This window comes from Oryx dammah, unplaced genomic scaffold, assembly GCF_014754425.2.
Source record: "Oryx dammah isolate SB20612 unplaced genomic scaffold, SCBI_Odam_1.1 HiC_scaffold_23, whole genome shotgun sequence".
Taxonomy (NCBI): domain Eukaryota; kingdom Metazoa; phylum Chordata; class Mammalia; order Artiodactyla; family Bovidae; genus Oryx; species Oryx dammah.
In genome coordinates this window covers 53,112,349-53,117,863 of record NW_024070207.1, presented here as the reverse complement: position 1 = coordinate 53,117,863, position 5,515 = coordinate 53,112,349, and the positions used below count along the sequence as shown (strand labels likewise).

The following is a 5,515-nucleotide window of genomic DNA, read 5'->3' as shown; positions in this document are numbered from 1 at the left end:
GTCTCTACGATCAAAAGAATGTTAGAAATTTGATCTCTGGTTCCTCTTGACACTGGATATGAGCCTTTGTTACTTCTCACAAGGACTTCAGGAACCTAGAGGTGAAGACCTAGGTCTGAGAATGTGTCCTGAGGTCACAGAGTACAAGGTCCAGGCGGTGTGAGGAGTCAAGGTGAGGTGGGTGCCCTTGGTATGCACCAAGGGCGCCCCATCCCAGATTAGACGGGACCCAACATGCCGCAAATCACTTCCCCCCTCATCCCATGAAGTACTGGCTATGCTGGCTGCAACCTCAGGAGCCATCTCACTTCCTCACTTGACAGTGGAAAGTCGACCAAGGAGGAATGCCCATGTGAGGCCCAAGAGCAGCCCTCAGGAGGAGATCTGTAAGTGGCCTGAGTCAGAGCAGTCCAGGGCATGTCTCTCAACTGACCATTTACCGCCCCTCTGGGCCCCGCCCCGCCCCCACCCCCGCCAGGCCCGAGGTCCCCGTCTGTCCCCTTCATCACTCCTCTCAACGGTTCGATCCCAGTCATCATGCTCATGGTTGAGATGAGTGAACTCAGCAAGCCCAAGGAAGACCTTCCATGCCAAAACCAGGCCCAGGGCCCAGTGGAGGTGCGGCTCAGGGGGGCTGAGGCAGAGGAGGCCTCAACCTCCCTGGCCTCCTCCTGCCCAGTCTCTTCTTTCTCTGCCATCGCCCATGCAGAGTCCTTGCTAAAGAAGGCTCTGAATGTAATCACAGCTGAACTCCTGGGGTTCCTGCTGCTCAAGTATAGCACCAAGGAGCCAATCTCCCAGGCTGCAACAGAAGACGGTTTTCAGGGATAACTAGGCCCACTTCCCGGTGGTCTTCCGTAAAGCCCCACAGCGCCTGCCCCTGGTCTTTAGCGTGCATATGAAGGAGGTGGACCCCAGGGAGCACATCGACTTCCTGGTCCCCACCCTGGGCCTCACCCTCAAGAGATGCAGCGGGATGGGCAGAGCACGCCCAAGGCTGGCCTCCTGGTGGTGGCCCTGAGCCTGGTCCTTCCAGCAAGGGACCTGCCACTGAGGAGGAAGTCTGGGGAGCACTTAGCAGGATGGGGCGGGTGTGTCTGGAGTGAGCACTTCATCTTTGGGGAGCCCAGGGAGCTGCTGACCCAAGTGTGGGTGCGGGAGGGGTACCTGGCGTGCCAGCAGGTGCCTGACAGCGACCCTGCTCACTGCGAGTTCCTGTGGGGTCCCCGGGCCTATGTGGAGACCAGCAAGTGGCAAGTCAGGCCATTTCTGCTCAGGGTCAAACAAAGGGCTTTGAGGGCCTTCCCACCGCTGTCTGCAGAGGCTGAGCGGGAGGAGGAAGAGGGGGCCGGAGCCAGAGCAGCAGCCAGGCTGATCCTTCCCTCTGTGATTGAAGAAGAAGCAGTCGGCCTTCTCAGAAGTGAGGGCCCGAGCCAGTTGGGGGAACCAGTGGGAAGCATCTTTGTGTTCCTCTTCTCTACGATGACATGCAGATTCATCTCTTTTCTTTAGGAATTTTTCAAACTTTGGCTGTTTTAGTAGAAGGCTAAATAAACTTCAGTGTCTTAGCTTTGTGAGTGATGCTGATCACAGTGTGTTTGTGCTTACCCAGTTCAAGAACAAGAGTTCTGCTGTTTTTTAAAAGTGATGGGGAACTCTTCCATTTTGTTTTGTGACCCTGAACAAGATGAAATGGAATTGGAATAGAACTATTTGGGAAATGTGAAAATACTTAACAGTAATATCATTGGGGAAGATTTAAGAGATAAAATGTAATTGAGGTAAGTTCTTGCTTCTTATGTTTCTTGTCTGACATTTAATACAGCTAAGCTATCCCTGTTCAGTTGGACCTTTTCGGGTTATTATTTAAGACAGAAAAAAAAAAAAAAAAACAAACTCTGATCCAACTTAATAAGTCCCCCGCTCACTGACTCATTTATTCCACATTTATTACTTCATGGAGCTTCTGTTCTGTGGAAGGCCCTGTGTTAGCAGTGGGGGCATGTTAGCAGGAAACATGGGATCTTTATGTAAACCTACCAAAATTTGGAAATAAATATGTGATTAATTCAATGCTTTTTTAAAGTAATTCATTGGAAGGACTGACGCTGAAGCTGCAGCTCCAATATGTTGTCCATCTGATGTGAAGAGCCGATTCATTGGAAAAGACCCTTGTGCTGGGAAAGATTAAGGGCAGGAGAAGAAGGGTGACCAAGGAAAGAAATGGTCGGATGGCATCATCTCCTCAGTGGACAGGAATTTGGTCAAACTCTGGGAGACAGTGAAGGACAGGGAAGCCTGGCATGCTGCAGTCCATAGGATGGCAAAGAATGGGATGTGACTGAACAACAACAAATTCACTGTTTTAAATACAGACAAAGGTTTTATCTAAATAACAATAGCACGCTGTCTGGGGGAAAAAGCATACCATTTGCACTTTGCCTGGGCTGGGGTGGAAATGTATTTGGAGGCAGGTTGCTACATCCATGGGCCTGAGCTCCCAAGAAGCAGGAAAGGCTCCTGACTGACTCACTGATGGAAGAGCTGTCCAGGCGCCATCCGTTCAGGGCCAAGAGGGAGGACCTGGGTTCCTCCCAATGGCACAGTCAGAAGGTGGGTGTTTTTAGGAGAACTACTCTCTTCCTAGAGCCCTCCAGGAATAGTTATGATGTAGACAGGGTGGAAGAGGAAGGAGCATTTTGGATTCTGGGCACTGCAGATGGTATCCTGGGGGTTGTACAGCCAGAGGGACTGAGGGTGGTGGAGAGCCCTGAGCCAAGGGGCAGGGATTGAGAGAATTGATTCCCAGGCAGGTTGATGACAAGTCCGGGTTCCCTGAGGAGGAGAAAGGGGTCTGGGGCTCTCAAGGAGGAGATAGGGGTCTGGAATTCTCAAGGAGAAAGAAGGGACAAGTGTTTTTCGCCTCTACATTTCTTAGTCTTAGTCACATAAAATGGTTTTTCCTTCAAGCCTCAAACTGATGATTCCACAACAAACAACTCAGCTTAAACTCTGTACTAGGGATTATATAGCAACAATGTATCCTGCTTGAGGACAGTTTCTCCTACCTGAAAACCTTCTGACTAATCCTGCGATTTTAGAATGTATATTACGGGAGTGGGTCTGGTAGGATCTTTCTATTTTTAAGTTCTAGTCCTGTTATCCTAAAATGTAAATTTGAGAGCGGGTCTGGTAAGATTTTTACAACCTTGAGACAGTCCTTTGATTAATTGTAATAACCAATTGTAAAAAAGTATATAACTCCCTTGGTAACACCAGCAAGGGGGGCACTCTCCATCCCCCTTCTGATGTCTATGTCAGAAGAAAGCTTCTTCTCTGTCCCTTTTCTTACTTTAATAAAACTCCGCTACACAAAAGCTCTTGAGTGATCAAACCTGGTCCCTGGTACCTGGTCCCGAAGCTAAATCTTCATCTTTGGAGATCACGAATCCAACATAGTTCACCATAAGCTATCAGGATGCAGCCTAGGAGTCTGGAGCTGAGCTTCAAGCCAGAACCACGTGAGGACCACACAGTCCTCGCCCTCTGCCCTCCTTCTGGGGTCAATTCTTCTCTCCCCTTCCCTTCCCTCTGTGGCAGGGCCAGGCCAGGAGAGAGGAGACAAGTAGATGGGGAACTGGCCTAAGAGCCTCTGGGGATGGTGAGGAAGCAGCTGGGGTACACAAGACTGTGAAGGCCATTTATACCAAAGCAGCCTCCGGAATCTCGGGTTCCTTCTCTAACCAGCACAGTTGTGAAACATACCACTCTGTTTGCACACCAGGAGGAGCTGGAATCCTGTGTATTTGTCCCTTTTTCATGTCACACTCTGCATGGCTCCTGATGTGAGTGGGGGTGGTGGACTTCATACAAGGGGCCACCCTTCAGGAAACAAAGTCCAGGAATTCCTTCCTGCCACCTGCTCACTTTAGCTCTCAGAGCAGCACCCTTCCATTGTCTCAGAGCTCTTCGGTCCTCCTGATGGTGAGTTGGAGGCAGCGACCCAAGTGGACCTCCAAGGATGGGGGCACCCTGTCCCTGATGTCCAGCCCAGAGCTCGTGTCACCCCTACTGTGGACCCCTTGCCCCCACTGTCTCCAACCTGGCCTCCCTCTCTGCATCTCGGAGCTCTACGCTTCCTGTCCCTGTCCAGACAACCTCTCAGCCAAAGGTGGGTGCGGGGTTGGCATTCCCTCACAAGTCGTATATGAAGGTCCCCAGATAATAGTCCCCTGTCACGATTGTTGTGATTCAGATAAATGGACAGTTGAGGTCGCTTTTGGTGAGTGTCATGACGGCTAGCAAATAACAACCCTGTGAATTGTGAATAATCACAAAAGGCTATGATTACGAATGACTACTGAAATAATTCCTTAATTCCCAATCTTTGATGAAAGTGACCAGTGAGCCTGGGTGGTAGAAGACTATCCTCTCTGAGGTTTAGCCAGAAGTGTGTTGCCAGGATGGTGTGTCAGCCACCACAGAGCCAGAGAGGACCTCAGTGTCCCCAAACAGGCAGTTGGAGCAGATGAAAGGCTGTAGCAGATGACAGATGCAGTCACCAGCCTGCTCCCCAGACCCCATCATCCCCAGGCTCAAATGAGGGTGAGAAGTAGCTGGCTTCATCACACAGTGTTGTTCGTCCACGTGTGGGTCAGGGGCATTTCCTCACTGGAGCAGTAAAGGAACCCTGGCATTTGAAATCCAGAATGTAGTGGTTGTTCATTCTCCTCTGCATTACTGTGCAATGCACAAATATTCTAATCACAATAGCAGTGGTAAATGCTGACTAGTTCTGTTCCGTTTATTTACTGGGACAAGAAGATGATTTGACTTGCTGAAATAACCATCAGGGCACAGAAGCCTTGAGATATAGCTTTGTGATTGAGTCCAACACAAATACGTGGGAGTCATACTCCTGGAACTTCCGACAGGGCGCAGGGATCTCCCCTGCCCATGACTTCAACCTCCAAAGGCTAAGTCTCTGTGTCTAACTCGCCTTTCATTGTGTTGTTCACTTCTGCCTTAACATAATGTGAAATCAATGTGAATAGCTAGATGTGGCTACTGTGGACATCCCTGCTGTGGAACTACAGAAGTTACTCTTAAGAACTGGAAGCACAACTTCCCTTGTGGGTCACTGGGAGTGGTGGCAGCTGGGGTCCTGAGTCACTGGGAGTGGTCGTACAGGGAGTCATAGACCTCTGGGAGTGGCGGCAGGTGGGGTCATGGGTCAGCGGAGGTGGTGATCAGCGGGGTCATTCTACCCTCTGGTTCAAGGACCATGCATCTTACCTCGTGGGGAACTCAGGATGGCAGATGTGGAGCATGTTCGGCCCCTGGAGGGTGACACCCCAGCACCACGGGCTCTCATATCCCAGTGTGCACATCACGTGTGCTTTGTAGAGGTCATTCCTTCCATTGCTCCAGAAGACCAGCAGCTTCTGGATGGTGGGGGCTGAGATAATGACTTTGGACCCCATGGCCACTTGCCCTCTGAGCCCCCGGTGTGCTG

At 50.6% G+C, this 5,515-nt stretch overlaps 1 pseudogene; it reads left to right on the top strand.

Moving 5' to 3' along the window:
• The first annotated feature begins 552 nt into the window (after positions 1–552).
• Positions 553–5,462, top strand: LOC120881573 (annotated as a pseudogene).
• Positions 5,463–5,515: the final 53 nt, after the last annotated feature.